Here is a 19,158-nt window from a genome sequence, read left to right as displayed (position 1 = left end):
AAAGAGTAATGGATAGGTTTTAGCATCTTTAATTATGAAATTAGCCACCAAGAGAAAATTGTCATAATGTTATAATGTTGTATGATACTATGACTGAGACTCTAATTAGACACGTTAATTAGGACTGAGTTTCCTAATTAATTTGCTTACTCCAGTTTTCCAAACTCAAAACAGCGGAGTCTTCATCCCTTATGGAACAGTTTTAAGAGTTACTGTTACAGATACATGGGATATAGCAATGTACAAAGACTGTTGAATAGTTTCCACATGTTTTCTGCATTTATTTAGGCCACCACCAAGCTTAGTACCAAGACCATGCACTTGTCCTTGAGTGTGATGGATGTGCAGGGCAATGGTTCTATGATTTTGCTCTTTTGTTTCTGTGCCTGGCTGAGCCCCAAGTCTCAGGGCCCAGTCACTGGGCAGTTGGTGTTGAGCGTTTCTGTAAGGTCTAGCTGCAGCAAGATGCCTGGTTTCCCACTTTGAGCCCCTGCCTAGTTATAACTTAGTATTTTGAAGTAGAAGCCTTAAAGAAAATGTGAGGGAGCTTGAAAAAGGAGCCAGATGAGGTGATTTGGTGTTTGATTAAGATGATTCTTGGGTGCCTTTGTTTTGCCCAGGTAAGACTTGATCCAGAACTCACTGAGAAGAAACCACTTATCTGAAGTTGGGTCTTGGTGGCAGCAGGCTAAGTGTAAACCTGTAACCTGCATAATGTGTGTTTATTCTTTATGTATATCAATTTTTCAGACTGCTTCAGGATTATTAACATGCTCTAAAATATCCTACATAAATATGGTCTTCCACCCAAAATTTAGTCTATTGTTTGTTTAAATATTTTGTACTCAAGTCATGCCAAAGGGCAAGTCAAAATTTCAGGATACATCCATCTGTGAAATCTGAAATGCCAACAACTGTTCCTTTGATTTTGCAATTTCACTTCTTTGAGATTTGGAACACTTGAGAACAAGTCAATGTGCCTCCAACTGACTTCTAAATCTGGAGTTCTGCTAGATGGGCTAGACGGATGTGAAGCTAGATTTATGGCCATATGCTCATGACCATTTGTTTAGTTCCATGGCTAAGAAGAGAGAAGAACAACTCAACTGTATCCAGTTCTCTTAAAAGCCATTGGCATGTTGTCTGCAATTTCAGATGAATGCTCATTTTTTGAAAGGTTGGCTTGAACCAGAATGGGAACAACTATAGCACACTTCAGAACAATTAGAAACAAGTGCAGAATAAAATGTCTCCAAAATGTCTACAACAGTAAATCACAACACTAATCTGATGGAATTTTAATCATGGTAAAGTATTACAATTCTGGGTCATATCACATTATCTTATAGATATACAAAGTCACATTTATACACAGAGAGATAACTGTGAATGCTGTGTAGACAAATGCATTAATGATACACTAAAAAACCTATACAAACCCTGATGATATACATTTTCCTGTTTTTAGACAGAAAATGTGGGCTGTTGTTAGTTGCAAATAAGGTTATAAATCTTCACAGACTTACATAAGATAGATCTGTTACAAGACAAGACAAGCACATACACTCTATTAGTAGCACATTTGTCAAAGCCAGACCTAGTTCCAGACCTAGGAGCTGAGTTGCCAGAGCTTGAGATGAACTGCCAGTCATGTAAAATTTCCAAAAATTCTAATTCCACATAAACAATTTCTGGAGGTTCATCTTGTACAGTCAGAAAACTGAACTTACACAGGAAACAACATTTTACTGCTTTCTGAAAGCTGTGGTACTGTTACTGCAGTTTTCAGTGTATCTGACAGTGTATAGTATTAAGTGTTGGAAAACTGGAAAATTGATCCCTCATGTCTTCTGTACTACTGTCTTCCTTTCTTCATCCTTCACTTCCCCTCACCCCTTCACATCACGCCTTCCGTTAAACCCAACTTCTCATTTTTTCCGTTACAGTTTAATTCAGTTGCTGCTCTTGTTTGCCTGCCACTCCCCTCTCTCCATGTCTCCCATTATGCTGCCATTTAATGTGACAAGCTTTTTCCTGGAATAATGAAAGTTAAAGCATGCCTTACTCCCCAATACTACACTTGTTAAACAGTGTTATCTCTCCTCTGTGATAGCGTGTGTATGTGTGTGTGTGTGTGTGTGGTTGCAGAGGCTGACGAGTGATGTGCGGATCTGTATGCCCCCTCAGCTATTTTAAATGATAGCGTGACTCATAATCTTTGTACATGCCCTGAATATGAATTACAGGCACACATATTATCTCTAGTCCTTTACATGGGGAATTAGTTGTACTCAGTTTGAATGAAAAGTGTGCTAATGCCTGAGGATTACAGCAGCTTTTCACTCAAGCACATTTTTGTACAAGAGAGGGAAGGTTACGATCGTGGTTGGGAAGTAGTTTAGCATAGCATCTTGTATCAGGTTTTTTTTTTTTTTTTGAGTGTCTTTTTGCATGCAATCCCAATAAACAACATTTACTATTCACCTGTGAAATCTAAATTGAGTGAAACATCGTAACACACAACAACACATTAAGGAAGGTGTTGTCACGGGAGTGGAACGGATTCAGGCGCAGACGGAGGTAGCACGGTTCAACGACACTTTATTAATCACACTGGTGCGCTATATACACATGAAGAGGTGGGGGAAAACACCAGGGTCCCGGGGATCAACAGGCTGGGGAGACACACTTCTTCGCACTCGCTCTGCTCCTCGTCCAAACAGTCTCCACACAAGCAGCTCACTCTCACTCACGGGGTCCAGGGGTCACAAAAGGGCTGATCCAGGTAAACCTATTTACACAGACGAGGGTAAGTTGAAGGCAAACACGGGAACAGTAGAATCGCAAAGAAGCCAGGCAATACTAACGAGAGTTACTCAATATTCCAGCGACGAATAGCTCAGAGCCCCAGCCTTAAGAAGAGCCAGAGAACTGCAAATCGCTCGAGATCAGCTGCAGGTGCGTGGGCCAAGGGGAGGAGCCCAATCAGAGCTCCGCCCAGGCAGACAGGTAGGGGAGAGAGAGCGAGAGAAAAACAACAACACTTGTGGCCACACTGGGCTGGCCGGGGAGGCACAGGAACCATGACAGGTGTGCCTGAAGTGGAGTACTATATAAACTCAATTCTATGATACTATATTGAGCTAGACACTTAAATTTTGCATGACAGACTGGGACCCTTTAAGGGGAAACATTGACTTGGATCGTGTGCTGAAGACATTTATCTGCATAATTTAAAGTTTGAAGGATAGGAAAGTGAAATAAAACTGGGAAAAATGCACTGTCAAAATTAAAGACAACACCTACCGATGGTGGAATTATTCCTTGCCAAAAGGCAACATAATGCATCAACATATGTTAATTGTCTTTAAATGCTCAGCCCAGACCTGTCCATGATCCCCCTACCAAACACCATCACAGCATTTTCCTGACAACCATGCTGGGTTTTCAAATTTTTTTCTTTGTAGTCATTAGTATTACACTTAGATACTAAAAGCAGACAAATACCTGTTTGATTAATGATGGGATGAGCCTTCTGAAATTAGCCTTGACACTCTAATGGCAATCAGACAGAAAGTGAACTATAAAATTCTCATCGTAGCCCACTATGTAACAATTCCAATGACTGTAATGGTGGCGTAAAGTGCAGTGGTAATAGCGATAATGGGTGAGGAAAGAAGTGGCTGAATAATATTATCCATTGTGGATCCACAACAAATGCAAAGAGTTTGCTGATTAAAATTTCACACAGTGGCAATTCAGTTTACTGACATTTTTTTACTGCATATCTTTTATTGATGCTGACACCCCACTACACAAAAACAAACAAACAAAACAAGAAACAACACAAGTAGTCACACCAGTGGATGGTAGATTAATATCCAATACTTGTTACATTAGTTTTAAATTCTTCTGTCCAGTGTAAACCACACATCATTACCGACAGTTGTCTCTAAACAGTCTCCACTTAAACGAAGTAATGGGACTCATTACACAGAGTATTACACATGCAAATATAACAGTACACACACAAACCCACCCACAGACAAATTCTCCTTATAGTTAAAATAGTCATTTAAACTCAGCACAACTGTTTACTCATTTTCATTATTTTAGACATTAGCATTCAGCAAGCTTAGGCCTTAGTCACATGGCCCTAAGATACTCGGTACTGACGATCTGGCAGTCAGTGGCTGCTAAGGAAAAATGTGCATTTCCTAACTGAGTGGTTGCTCGAGGTTGCAGGCAGCCACTAGGTAAAATCGGCTGCCTACAGAATGCTTCACCAAAAACCTTGTGATTGCTTTGCTAGAAAATTTCTGTAGCCGCTTGTACACCGACTTGACTGGAAACACTTGTCATTTACTCTCTGAACTGTTGTAGAATTTGAAAAACTGTCATGCAAACCAAAAACAGATAATGTTCACCTTCAAAGTAAAAGTTGTGTCTTTTTGCCTCAAACAACACATTTCAAAAGGGGCAACTTTTACTTTGAAAGCTAGTACAGACACTGTTTGGTTTCACTGCCGCTTGGCAAGTAGTTTGCAGAGAGTGTAAAACTAAAGTAATATTAATTTAGAGACTAAGTAATGAAGACTGTAGCAACCCACTAGTGAGAATTTTGAAATATAAGAAATCTAACATGACAACACAGAAATACTTACATGCAAAAAGAATAACAAAGTTAAGGGGTAAAATGTACCTCACTTAAAAGAGAAACAAAAATGTCAGACTTGTATTTTAAGAGTTGCTTATTTGGCATTATTTTATTAGACTGAATAAAAAGTCTAGCTATTAATAATGCAATATTATTAATCATTAATTATTAATATTAATGTCTAGTCAGAATAGTGCCTTAACAGGCACTCACCAGCTTGAGTAAAAGCCACATAATAAAAGTAATTGCATCATCAAAGTTGCCTTTAAGTGAAAAGAATACTTTAAAATATTAGAAACAATGAAAAAAGAATAAAAGAAAATGTTTAAATGAAGAGAAGAGTAAATGTGTGGATGGATAGAAGTGCCATTTGTGGAAGTGTGCCTTTGATTGGTTAAAAACAAAGTAAATTGTAAGAGACAAGAAACAAAAAAGCCAAAATAATCTTAACCAAAAAAAAGTCATAGCATACCCCAAATGCACATGATAAAATGTTCAGTGGAGCAAACACTTAACAAGATGTAGGTTGTAGGTAGGGTTCAGACTTCTACGTGCACATTTAAGGCTTCCTCAGAGAAAACAAGACCCTGATTATGTTGAAAGCCTTGAAGTAGTTTCAAAGAAACAATGATGCTTGGAAAGCTTTAGCAGACTTCACAAAAACAAAGGGAGGGGGCAAAAAAAAGTCCTTCATTGTGTGTATGTGTTTGACAAAGAGAGATTTGTGTGTGTGATTACTGCTTTGTGGGGTCCAAATGGATTGCTGCCTACTTTTCTGTTCCTATTATGAAAAAAGTACTGTTCAGGAAGATCAAAAATTCTCTTTTATCCTGACACAGTGCTTCTTCAAGTTAGTTTGTGTTGTACATTACAGTTCGCAACCAAAACATTCTCTACTTTTACCTGTTTGATCCTATTTGTAAGCTCAATAGCTAGAAAAAATTCTGTTACCTTTATCTCTAAAACAAAGGTCCCTGACTCAGACACATCCTTAAACTGCAAAAATGTAGTTTTATGTTACACACCAAGATTTTCTGCTTGAGTAGATTCAGTATTCTGTCTCAGAGGCACTGTGGTAGAGAGTCAAACAAACTATATTTACAAACCCATTCCATGAAAACTTGAAAACATCTTCTATGAAAGGTTACCAGCCATCATGTTGATGTCATAAGGTGAATGCTTTCTAACATGAAGCACATTTTGCTTTGTGAATAACTGTCATCTGTGAAACCCTCAACCTCTTATGTTTGTTTTGTGGTACCCTGAATTTGCATGCTTGTGTAGGTATTTGACTAAGAATGTGTAATCACACTTCTGTACAAAGACCACATTACTGCAGCTACTGCATAAGTCTTCAGTTTAATGTAGTGCTTGATTAATGGAGTGGTGTCCACCTACTGTATCAAATTATATGGAAGCTTTTGAATAGTTGTAGCTCTCAACACTTCTGTGCAGGATAAGAAAGAGTCTCTGAACACAGACAAACATACATTCTTCCGACAGATGCTCAATTGGATTGAGATCTGGGGAATTTGGAATTTTGATAGCACCAAAGTATATATTGTATATTGTTAGACTCTACAAAAATCCCAACAATCAGATGATCCCCATGAGCAAGCTGTTTGGCAACAGCGGGAAGGAAAAACTCCCTTTTAACAGGAAGAAACTGCCAGCAGAACCAGGCTCAGGGAGGGGCGGCCATCTGCTACGACCAGTTGAGGTACAGGGAGTAAGACTCACTGAGGACGAGAGTCAGAGATTAATAATAAGTAATGGTTAAATGCAGAGAGGTGTATAAACACATAGTGAGTGAGAAAGGTGACTGAAGAAGAAATAGTGCATCAATTGAAGGCTTTTCAGGGAGTCTTTAGGACTTTCTGATAATCACAAATTACAGTAGTCCAGCCTAGAATTAATAAATGCATGAACTAATCATACTAACTCTATTGTGCAAATGGAAGAAAGCAGTCCTACATATGTGTTTAATATGCAGATTGAAGTTCCCCAAGTAAGTGATGTACACACACCTGGTCATCCATGTGATGTAAAAGAAAACATGATTCATTTGACAGGGACACCTTCTTCCATTGCACTGTGGTCTAGTTCTAATGCTAACATGCCCAGTGTTGGTGCTTTCAGCAGTGGACAGGGGTCAGCATGGGCACCTTGACTAATCTGTGGCTATGCTGTCCCATATGCAACAAATTGCAGTGTATTCTAACATCTTTCTTTCAGAACCATCATTCAATTTGGGGGCAGTTTGAGCTACAGTAGCTCGTCTATTGGATCGAACCACACGGGGCAGCCTCCACACCAGCCTACACGCATCAGTGAGCCTCGGCTGCCCATGACCCTGTCGTTGGTTCACAAGTTTGAGAGATGTTCTGACCTTTTTCCTGTTTCTAACATCAACTTTGAAGACAGAATGTTGCTCCATAATATATCTCACCCACTAACAGGTGCCAAGATAGGTGGCACCTGTTAGTGGGTGTCAGATAATTCATTATTCACGTCACCTGTGACTTTTCATATTGTTATGCCTGTTATGCCTGTACAATGATGAATGATTTAGCTTAAAGTACATTTCCTAAACTGTAATACGATGTTTTCATGTAATATAACTTGCAGGTTTTAATGCATTGCATGCATCTGTTGCTGTGTGGCTGTAACACACAATAGGCAAAGAATGTAATGGATTCCGTTAAAACTTGGGATTTATGGTTTTGGCTATTCAGAAAGAAGAAATTATATCAGCTAATTGCCAAACCACCCCAGTGTTATACTCTCAGCTGTACAGTGTCACAGTATATTTTTTTAATGGTGAATTATGCCACCTGATGCAGTACAGATAAGATAAACTGTGGTGACATTATTATACTTCATACATTCTAATGGCTTCCTGTCTTCCAGTGGTATTTCATTCCCTGCATCCTCATCGCCTAAAGCTGCTGTAGTACTAACTCCACTCTGACGCTCTCCGTTAGCAATCATTACTGGTAATCGTTAGTTGTAATTGTCTTAATTGTGATCTCATTTGTTTTAATTGTTTTCTTTGCGCAGAGAGAGTTTAGATTACTGTGATTGAAAAAGACAGGCTAAATCAATTTGCTGTTAAAATCCACTGCAGGGACACCTGCATATATGTAAATAGATTGAGAACACTGGACACGTGTGTCCCCGTATTGAACCTGTTGTCAAAAATGGAGACGACTCAGGAAGAAAGTAAACAGTATTCAGTGATTACTGCTGCTGAGTAGTAATGATTGTTAGAAAGTGAGTGAGCCATCAAAAGTTTGAGAATGTCACCTGAAGTGACAGAGGTCTGCTTTGTTTCCACTCTAAATGTTAATGCTAATGATTACATTACAATTCCTGCTTTTTTTTTTAAATAGCAGGCTGACACAAAATTTCTCTCACCATTAACTTTTTGCTCCCACTTAAATTCCCAGCAGGAGGGTCTGTGACAAAAGACCTGCTAATATCAAAATGAAGAAACATACAGACAAGGAGAGACTAGCTCTGTAACAAACTACACTATTTGCACTGCAGGAGCTTGGAATTTAAAAAAAAACCTTGAAAGCTATGACCACTGGAAGCTGAGACAAGCCTGTAGACACTCTACAGTCTATCTCAATTTATCAAGGGAAAAATACAGCTCTCTTTTATAAATATGGAGGAAATTCAGAAGGATTTCTGACGCTCCTCTATCAATCCCTGTTTATCAAGGTGAACATGAAACACTATATGCATTGCGGCAGAGAGGTACTCTCCACCACTGAGCATCTACTGTCCACTTTTACTCTTCCTCTTAAGCAGTATAGTTCTTCACTGTAGGCTCGCTGCACTGAAATAGGAGAATCCACCTGTTAGTCCTCATTTATAAAGTGCTCTTCAAACCCCAACATTATAGCTGTGTGGAAAAGACACTTTTTGTTTCCAGTGCACTGGACTGACAAGCTGGAGTCTGACACTGTCCCCTCTGTGTTTAATTTGTCCTTGTTGGGTCGGGTGTACAACCCAAGTTGCACCATTGACTTTCAGAGCAGATGTTCACAAGATGTAATCAGCACTATGTTATGCAATATTAGGCTTAAAGTAACCCCAAGATATCTCAGGGTAAAGCCTTTATTTTCCCAAGCACACCAAAATATTTAACAAGATAACAGGTTACTGATGAGGGGGAATTATTATTAGACCCACTGCTGAATTTGTTTTCTAAATTTCCAAAAAATGTCTCTAACATTTATTGCAGTTTCATTTTTGTTGAACCAGGAGAGTATCAGTGAAATCAATATCAGTGCCAGTGTTGCATACAGATAACATATTGTATGCTACTTGTGTGTTTTTGCTAAGCTATGAACTAAAAGATAATACTTGTGTAAAGTTAACATTAGTGAGATACTTAGTTACCATTACTTGAAGAAAACTGCCCATTTATCTGAGATGTAAATGAAAAGATGACTGACACATTTTAAGAACAAAAAACAAAAAATATACCCTTATTCTTATCACATTTACAGAAGAGCTCAGAAGACAACAGTGGGCCACTAAGCACAAAGAAAATGAGAGCAGCCCAGCAGAATATTTCAGTAGCTTTTCTAAATGCAAGAAAATATAAAAGTGACCTAGTGAACTACAGACCAAGGGGGAGGCTCTAGTAAAATGGATTGAATATACAGGATAGCCAATCACTACTGTTGAAGATGAGGACTTTGGTCTTATAATGGGGACGGTAGACAGGAAGCTGAAAACTAAAATAAACTGATAGACAAACATTCATGGCGAATGAGAAAAAATCAGAAAGATATTAGCTTCAGCCTGGAGAGTCTCTATTAACACTGACATGTGAACCATGTCAGTATTAATAGAGTTTAAACTCAAAACCAGAACATATATTGTTGGTACTTGAACAAGTAGCTCAACCCCCACAGTGCACAGTCAATCAAAGCATCTGCAGATATATGTATGTAATACTGGAGGAAAGCGAATGAGAAGATCATCACAACAACAGATAATGAAAGTACTTTGGTGGCAACTTTTAAACACACCAAACCAGAAGGAGAATAAACCAACTCTGAGGTGGTGTTCGTTCAGAAGACTCCCCCAGGATGGAAAGTGACCCTGAAACTGATGACCTGCAATGAGCTATGAAAAAATACATAAATTTTACATGACACATAGTGATTGCATAGATAAGAATGAAGTTAGGGACTATGTCCTTCCTCCTAATCCTCTAAGATAAGGTGATAGTTAAAAAAAAAGAAAAAATATATTGTTAATGAACTATTAATCTCACAACAGGGAAAATTTTGTAACATTACAGGAATGATTCAAAACATCAGTTCAAAAGCATCAGCGTAAAACAGGATATAAACAAGATAAAATAAAAGCAATACAATCCAGAAAATGACTCAAGCAGCAATTCAAAAGTTTTAAAAGGTATAAATGTATTTCTAAAATTAAGATTTTCTTACTCACGGTTATTTATCTGGGTTAATTTTTTGGGGTACCATCATATTGACATAGATATTGAATGGACGGCATATATGTTGGGCACCTTACAGCTCATCATCCACATGATACAGAAGGAGGCAGGTCTGGATAGAGTCTATGACAGAGATGAAGCTCTTTCAGAAGTCCTCTGTTGCAACACAATATAGCCTTGCTGTTAAAAATCAACTGCCCTACAGGCTGGTCAAACACATTTTGCATAATTGCACGACACTTCAAAGTAAAACACTTAACCTCCCAAATCTCAAACAACATGGAATGGGAGAGCTTGCTCCCTAGTGAGTGTCCAGAGCTGAAGTCAGTGGATTAGTTATTTATTTGTATTTGATGAAAAGTTCTCACCACTTGTAGCAGCTGCCTTATTCGTCAACCCCGAAGCGTGTGAAACACTACTGATGTGTCTGATGACAGTAATCAAGAACTGCAGAAACGGACAGAGGAATGTGTGTCCAGTCCAGTCAGTCACACTTACAACAGGAAGATTAGTCTGAAGATATTGGAAAGAACAATACAAAAGAACTAGAGGAACCAGACAGCCTAAACAGAGGACCTCTACAAGCAGTGTGACACAGCAACTCAGTAAGTATAAGGAAGAGCTTTTACAGCCCATCACTTGTGACACAAGAACAGGGCTTTTGGTTGGAGTGTTTTCAGCTCCATCTACTAATCAAAAGTTTTTCTTGATATTAGTTTAAAAATGGCATTAAGTCTTTCAGTTGAAATAGTGAACAGTAAATTACAGAAAATACAGTTTTTTTTTTTAATTTTTATACTACATAAAAGCTACACCAATTATGTAGCAAGAGCAGGTCTGATGGCATTAACCAGACACTTCTTATTTGAATATTTTTGAGAGTTTCAGCTTTTTTAAATAATCAACAATAAATAGTAATTTATTGATAGTCCATTAGTTTTTTATTTCTGGGTTTTCTTGGACTAATGGCACAACTGCTTTCACAGTATTTAGGTTTATGAAGAATGCCACGTGCACTTTATGAACAATGTGTATCTTACTTAATGAAAGCAAGTCTATTGTTCAGTGTTATGTTATTTTTGTTGTTGAGATGATAATGCCTAAAAAAGAAAGACCAGATAAATAAAGATTTTTTGTTTCAAATATGCAAGACAAACTTTGAAAAATGTATTTATTACTTCCAGGCTGGACTACTGTAATTCATTATTATCAGGATGTCCTAAAAACTCCCTGAAAAGCCTTCAGCTAATCCAAAATGCTGCAGCAAGAGTCCTGACAGGGACTAGAAAGAGAGAGCAGATTTCTCCTGAATTGGCTTCCCTTCATTGGCTCCCTGTTAAGTCCAGAATTGAATTCAAAATCCTGCTCCTCACATACAAGGTCTTAAATAATCAGGCCCCATCTTATCTTAATGACCTTGTAGTACCATATCACCCTATTAGAGCACTTCGCTCTTGCACTTGTTGTGGAAGTTTTCCACTTAAATAAAGCCTGCAGGGGCGTGGTTAGCAAGCAATGGCGTAAGACGTTTTTTGGAAGAGCTCCGCACCAGCCTATAATTTTTTACTGATATCCATCTGTTTTTTGACACCTTTCTGTTGATTCCTGACATTTGTATATATTTTATAACAATGACGAAACCTAAAGCTTCAAAAGCCCGTGAGAAGACTGAGAAAATCGGAGAAGATGAAGGTGAGCCAGCGAGTGTGGCTAACGAGCACGCGCTAGCTGAGGAGCCATGTGCAATTAGCTCCGTGACTTCCCAAGCGGCTAACCCGACGTCAGCCGACATAATGAGTGCAATTGCTAGATTGGAGACTTCGGTTGATAGCAAATTAACTGCTATTTCAACCACGATGAACGCTGTGGAGGCCACTCTTTCCACGGTAACTGGGAGGATACATGATATTGAGGAAGCTGTAAATGGGCATGACGAGAGGATTGCCGTTTTAGAGGCGCTCTGCGACTCGCTCCAGAAAGGATACGATTTACAGCACAAAAAATTGGATGACCTCGAGTCGCGGTCAAGACGACAGAATATCAGGATCCTTGGAGTTGCGGAGGGGACAGAGAAAGGAAACCCACTGGACTTTGCTTCCGACCTTATTCCTAAGCTCCTGGGGTGTGAGAACTTCACGGGCAGGGTCGTGGTGGATAGAGCACACCGTGCCCTGGGCCCCAAGCCAGCTGACGGGGACCGGCCTCGTCCTTTAGTTGTGAGGCTGCACTACTATCAAACCCGCGAGCGTATCCTGAGGCTGGCAGCACGAAAAGCTCCGCTACAGTACGACGGGGCGAAAGTTTTCATCTTTCCGGATCTGACCGCGGAGGTGCTGGCACGGCGTAAGAAGTTTGAAGAAATCCGCAAACAGTGCAGGGCGGCCAATCTACGCTACGGCTTTATTCATCCAGCTCGGTTTCGGGTGACGCTGGACGGGGTCACACAGACTTTTGATAAGCCGGAGGCAGCCAAAAGATTCCTGGACCAGAAACTGGCCGTGGGTACAAATGAGTAGGGCTTTTTAACACAGCGGTTTACTTCCTCAGGTATATGTTTTTTCTGCATAAGCCTTATTTTTGCTGTTCTTATGGGCGTGTTGATGTTGGCTTATACAGCTTAGGTCAGTATTATTGCTGTTATTACTTCCTACAATATGGACAGTATAAGCCCTCGGGATCCTTGTTTACTCTTTGATTTGCTGTATGGGAGCCTAGTAAAACTCACACATATATGGTTTATACAGCTTTTGTTTTTTAATTTATCTGAATTTTTTTTTTTTTTTTTTTTTTTTTTAATAAAGTGTCTTATAAATCTCCCTTTGCTGGTGTGGGCCTGCGGGATGGGTTAGGGGTAGGATTGTGGCTACTACTATGTTCCTATTGGATATGTTGGGTGGAGAAGGGCTTCGTTTGGGGAGGCCCCTCATTTTTAGTGGGACTGTTCTTAGTGTTTTGTGTTTGGATGTTTTTGTTCTATGGTGGTACAATCTTAAATGTGGTAATTACAGAGTGTATAACTACTGGTTAGCTAGTCAAATTAGGATAAGTAACATTTATGTTAAACACATTCAATAAGACTACACTGAGGTTGGTCAGTTGGAATGTGAAAGGCCTGGGCAATCCTGTAAAAAGGGCTAAAGTTCTTGCACACCTTAAACTATTGCAACCTGACATAATTTTTTTACAGGAGACGCATGCTAAGCGCAAAGTTCAATCTGTGCTCCGTGCTAATTGGTTGGGTCAGGCATACAATGCTAATTTTGGAGCTAAAGCAAGAGGGGTTGCAATTTTGTTCAGGAAGAATATTCCTTTCTGTCAAAGCACAGTTACTGTGGATCCAGGGGGAAGGTACCTAATTCTTACAGGTCTCTTGAACTCCTTACCTGTCACTTTTGTAAACGTATACGGTCCTAACTTTGATTGCCCTGAGTTTTTTCAAAAGACTTTTAAGCTGCTGCCAAATGTGAATAATTCTAATATTATAATAGCTGGGGATATGAATCTGGTACTGGACACCCGTTTGGATAAAAGTGCATCGGCTCATACCCAACAGTCTAAATCCAGTCATGTTGTGAAGAGTGCGTTGAAAAACATGAACATGGTGGATACTTGGAGACTACTTTACCCCACAGGCAGGGCTTACTCCTTTTTCTATTCCGTTCATGGGTCGTACTCCCGTATTGATTATATCTTTCTGGACTCTAAACTTATTCCAATTATGAGGGATGTTACCTACCATCCTATTTTAATTTCTGACCATAGCCCTGTGTCCATTGATCTGGATTTTGCAGATTTAGCTAACTTACAGAGAAGAAACTGGCGCTTTGATCCAACTCTGCTTAAAGATGAGACCTTTCATAAGAAATTAGAGAAGCACATTTTAGATTTTATTAATGAGAATGATAAAGGTGATGTTGACGATGCAATTCTCTGGGAGAGTATGAAGGCAGTAATTCGAGGCCACATTATTTCGTTCTCTGCAGCTAAACGTAAATCCCAGGAAATGGCTTTGAAGGATCTTGAGTCAAATATACAGCAGCTAGAACAAACCTATCAGTCCTCTCCCAAAATAGAATTACTGGGCAAAATTACTAAATTGAAGTGTGAGTATAATTCTCTGCTCAGCAAACAAGTTTGCCTTCAAATCACTAAGTGTAAGCAAACATTTTTTGAATTGGGTGATAAGCCTCATAGGTTACTTGCAAGATTACTTAGGAAAACACAAGCATCACAAACAATACTATCAATCAATAACAAACATGGGCAGACCACTAGAAACCCCCAAGAAATAAACAAGTGTTTTGAAGATTTTTATCGTGATCTTTATAGCTCTAAGAGTTCTGCGAGTCAGTCATTAATTGAGGACTTTCTGGAAAAGTGTAATCTCCCAAAATTAGATGACGAGGCAGTTGCAGATTTGGAGGCGGACTTCACATTAGATGAGATTAAGACAGCTATTCAACAGATGTCAAATAATAAGGCCCCTGGGCCAGATGGTTTTGGAGCAGAGTTTTATAAAGCTTACTCCTCATTGCTAGCCCCTCTGATTTTGCGTATGTTTAACTATTCAAAATTGTCTGGCTCGCTGCCAAGTTCATTGTATCATGGTGTAATTTCATTGATTCTTAAAAAAGATCGCGATCCTATGTCTGTCTCGTCCTATCGGCCTATATCTCTCCTTTCTGTTGAGACCAAGATATTAACGAAAGTATTATCAAACCGCCTTAAAGATCATATTGCTAAACTTATACATGCAGATCAAACAGGGTTTATCCCTAACCGCTACATTTATTTTAATTTGCGTAGATTATTTAATCTCATATATAGTCCTGCTAGGTGTTCAGATGATTCTGTGGTAATAGCTTTGGATGCTGAAAAAGCTTTTGATCAGGTCGAGTGGCCGTATATGTTTACTGTATTATCCAAATTTGGATTTGGTGATTCTTTTATCAATTGGATTAGAATTTTGTACAAAGGACCTATGGCCTCGGTAAGGACTAATAATGATGTATCAAGCCCTTTTCGATTGCACAGGGGCACGCGGCAGGGAGATCCCATTTCTCCTTTTATTTTTGCCCTGGCCCTAGAACCTTTAGCAGCTCGTATACGGCTAAGTTCTGATATACTACCGATTATACATCAGGGTATTCCTCATAAGTTCTCCGCTTATGCTGATGACGTAGTTTTATTCATATCAAGACCTAAGACCTCGATCAGTCCACTATTGCAGCTTATTAAAGCATTTGGCTCTCTCTCAGGGTATAAGATAAATTGGACGAAAAGTGAACTTATGCCTCTGTCGGATCTGGTGGACATGGCTTATCTGCATAATACTCCATTTAGAATAGCGCTAGATAAGTTTGAATGTCTCGGTATCACAGTCACACGTAAAGTGTCACAACTTTTAAAGCAAAATTGGGATAGAAAAGTTAATCAATTGGAGAAGAATATTGAGTTTTGGATCACATTGCCAATTTCCATGGTGGGGCGGATTAATGCCATCAAAATGGTAGTTTTGCCCAGATTTTTGTACATCTTTCAGTCGATCCCAGTGTGCATTCCCCAGTCATATTTTAAGAAGCTGGAATCTATTGTATCCTCCTTTGTGTGGTCGGGTAAGGTTCCTCGAATTTCCAAAAAACATCTTGTTAAACATAAGACTTGTGGTGGCCTTGGACTCCCAAATTTTAGATTATATTATATGGCTGCACACTTAAATATTTTTTCATTTTGGCGAAGGTGTACTCCAGGTGCTGATTTGGAAGGACAACCTTCATGGTTGATGATGGAACACCTGTCTTGTAGACAAACTTGTCTTCCAGCCCTGCTCAATAGCCCGATAAAAGTGATGAATACACTATATGGCAGAAATCCTGTGATTCAAAATTCAATTAAGGTCTGGAACCAACTATTGGGTACAGTAAAGGCTCCTAAAATGTATTTGGATGCTCCAATATGTAACAATCATGCCTTCAGGCCTGGGCTGGAGGACATCACGTTTGTGACATGGCAGGGAAGAGGGATTTGTTCTCTCAAAGATATTTACATTGATGGACATTTTCCATCTTTTCAGCAATTGAGGGTGAAATTTAATCTTCCTAATTCACATTTTTTCAGATTTTTACAGTTAAGACATTTCATCAAAGCATCTATTCCACAATACAATTTGATTCCTCAAAACTCAGTGCTTGACAGCTTCATGTCAGTTGAGCCCTACACTAGAGGTGCTGTGTCTCGCTTTTACAGGGCCTTACTAGATATATACAGTCCTTCATCTGATACTTTTAGGGAGCAGTGGCAGGAAGAACTGGGGGTGGATGTTACTGATGATCTTTGGCAAGAGTGCATTAAGAATATATATTGTAGTTCTATAAATGCTAGACATTGTCTGATCCAATTTAAGGTTGTGTATAGGTTGCATTTTTCTCCCACTAAAGTGGAAAAAATATATAAGAACGTTTCAGCCCTCTGTGTTAAGTGTTCAAGTGGTCGAGGAACTTTATCTCACCTTTTCTTTCAATGCCAAAAACTACAGCTTTTTTGGAATCATTTGTTTGATTTTCTGACCAAAGCCATTGGCAGGGAGGTCCCATGTACCCCCTTTGCAGCATTATTCGGGGTGTCTGAACCGGGATGGGCAAGGGACAAGACAGAGACGCAGGTTGTGTCAATGACTACTCTTGTGGCTAGAAAGTTGATACTTCTCAGCTGGAAGTCTGATAAACCTCCTACCTTCGAAATGTGGTTGAGACAATTTGGAAGTGTACTCCATCTGGAGAAAATCAGGTTTACCTTGTCTAACCGAGAGAGTGTGTTTTATAAGATTTGGCAACCAGTCATTAGCCTGATGGATAAACTTAAGTGAAATGTACTCTGTCTTACAATTTTTGTATGCTGTATTACCACCTTGTTGACGTGCCGTCCACCTTCTATTGTGTTCTTTTGAAGGTGATTGTTGTATGCTGCTTAATTATAAAATCAATAAAAAATATATTGAAAAAAAAAAAAAAGCCTGCAGACGAGCGGTGAGCGGTAGCTAACATTCTTTAATCCAAGCACACAAAGACAACATACAAACAAGCTTGTGGAGCCCCCATGGCCGCGGGACAGACGGTCAGCAGAGTTCTCACTGAGCCTAGCATGGCTCTCAGTTAAATACCTTCTCCGGGAACAAAAGGCAGTACACAGCTGTTTCACACCTCAAGGTTCACACTCCCTTGCTACTTCCCAGAATCCTCGAAGAGACAAAAGACTGGTCCTCTGGAGTTCCTGTTTCCCCCCAACATCCTTGCTATACCCCCTACCATTTGTCTTACAGTATGAGTGTCAGACATGTTAATACAATAAATAATGTCATTAATATCTAGGTGAAAGAAATTCCTATACAATCCCACCCTTTGATTCTAAAATCAAGAATCACATTAAAACCAGAATTTCTTTCCTGATATTCTGTATATCACATCAACATTATTGTACACTTAAAGTAGTTTCACACTGTGTATCCTCACTTCACTGTTCTCCCACCACCCTTTGTTCATTTTTTAATCTTCCCCACAATCTAAGCTCTCACATGCAAATGGAAACAACAATGATACAGAGGAAAGGTCTTCTCCAGAGTGTCAAAGTACTTTGCATGGCAAAGTGAAACAGCATTAGGTGGTCAGTCTCAGTCACAGTCATGGCTCCTGGTGTCTGTGCCATTTACAGAGTCATAATGGGGCGATCGTGGCTCAAGAGTTGGGAGTTCGCCTTGTAATTGGAAGGTTGCGGGTTCGAGCCTCGGCTTGGACAGTCTCGGTCGTTGTGTCCTTGGGCGAGACACTTCACCTGTTGCCTACTGGTGGTGGTCAGAGGGCCTGGTGGCGCCAGTGTCCGGCAGCCTCGCCTCTGTCAGTGCGCCCCAGGGTGGCTGTGGTTACATTGTAGCTTACCATCACCAGTGTGTGAATGGGTGGATGACTGGATATGTAAAGCGCTTTGGGGTCCTTAGGGACTAGTAAAGCGCTATATAAATACAGGCCATTTACCATAATTCCAATGCTGATCTTCCTTGCGCTGTCACTTTTGGAGCTTGGCATGCTCTCTTCATCCCTCGATTTCTGTTCCAACGCGGCTGTAGATTTAAGGCAGAGCACATCGTACACCTTAGTTGTCTTCCTCAATGTCAACGGCGAAACTCTTTCATTTTATTTTTAAGATTTTGCTGTTCAAAATCTCCTCGTGACAATCCTTTGGAAGCCCAGTGGTGCAGCCCACTGTCGTTTGGCTGCTGTCCTGCAGATGGTCCCTGCTTCCCACTGGTCTTGTTGAAGCGTTCTCTCCCAGTCATAGTTTGCATCTGCACCTCAGTCAATCCTTCCATATCCCTCATGTCACGGTTCCTGCAATTTAAAAATGAAAACTTCCCCGGAAAACCCTCTTTTTCCTTCTGTCAGCTTATCACCATTAGACATGCACAATAAAGTAGTGATGGTGAGATGAAGCCTCATGATGAACTGAAGCTTTCCACCCAATTGGTCGACTCATGGTTCGAAGCATTGTGATGATTCATTTGCTGCGCAATCAAGTGGACAATTCAAGTGAAATCTCTGTGATTATAATGATGTGTAAACCTCTAAACTGAATAAATAAATTGTTTTCTTGGTTATTTATCCTGAATATTGTCTCAGTATGTGTGATACAAAAGAGAAAGTGGAAACTATCAGGACAGAGTTTTGGTATGTTTCTGTAACTGTTAGCCTCAGACAGTCAGTCAATAGTATAATTCAGATCATAGATCAGTACATTTGCATATTTTTATAACTATAAAAAGAAAGCTGACACTTTCGAGACTTCATCTAATGTGTAAGCATCACAGCAGATGCCTTAGATTAGAATAAGTGAGCTGTCGGCTTTCAGCCCCGACCGTGTCCGTGCTGTCTGGTGAGAAAGGCGACATTTCACTGATTCTGACGCGTCAGCGCTTTGTGTTTTTGCACGTCTGCACGTCTTTGTGCAGAATTGGTGTACCTGCTCT

This window comes from Neolamprologus multifasciatus, chromosome 2 (assembly GCF_963576455.1).
Source record: "Neolamprologus multifasciatus chromosome 2, fNeoMul1.2, whole genome shotgun sequence".
NCBI classification, from domain to species: domain Eukaryota; kingdom Metazoa; phylum Chordata; class Actinopteri; order Cichliformes; family Cichlidae; genus Neolamprologus; species Neolamprologus multifasciatus.
This window is presented reverse-complemented; position numbering follows the sequence as displayed.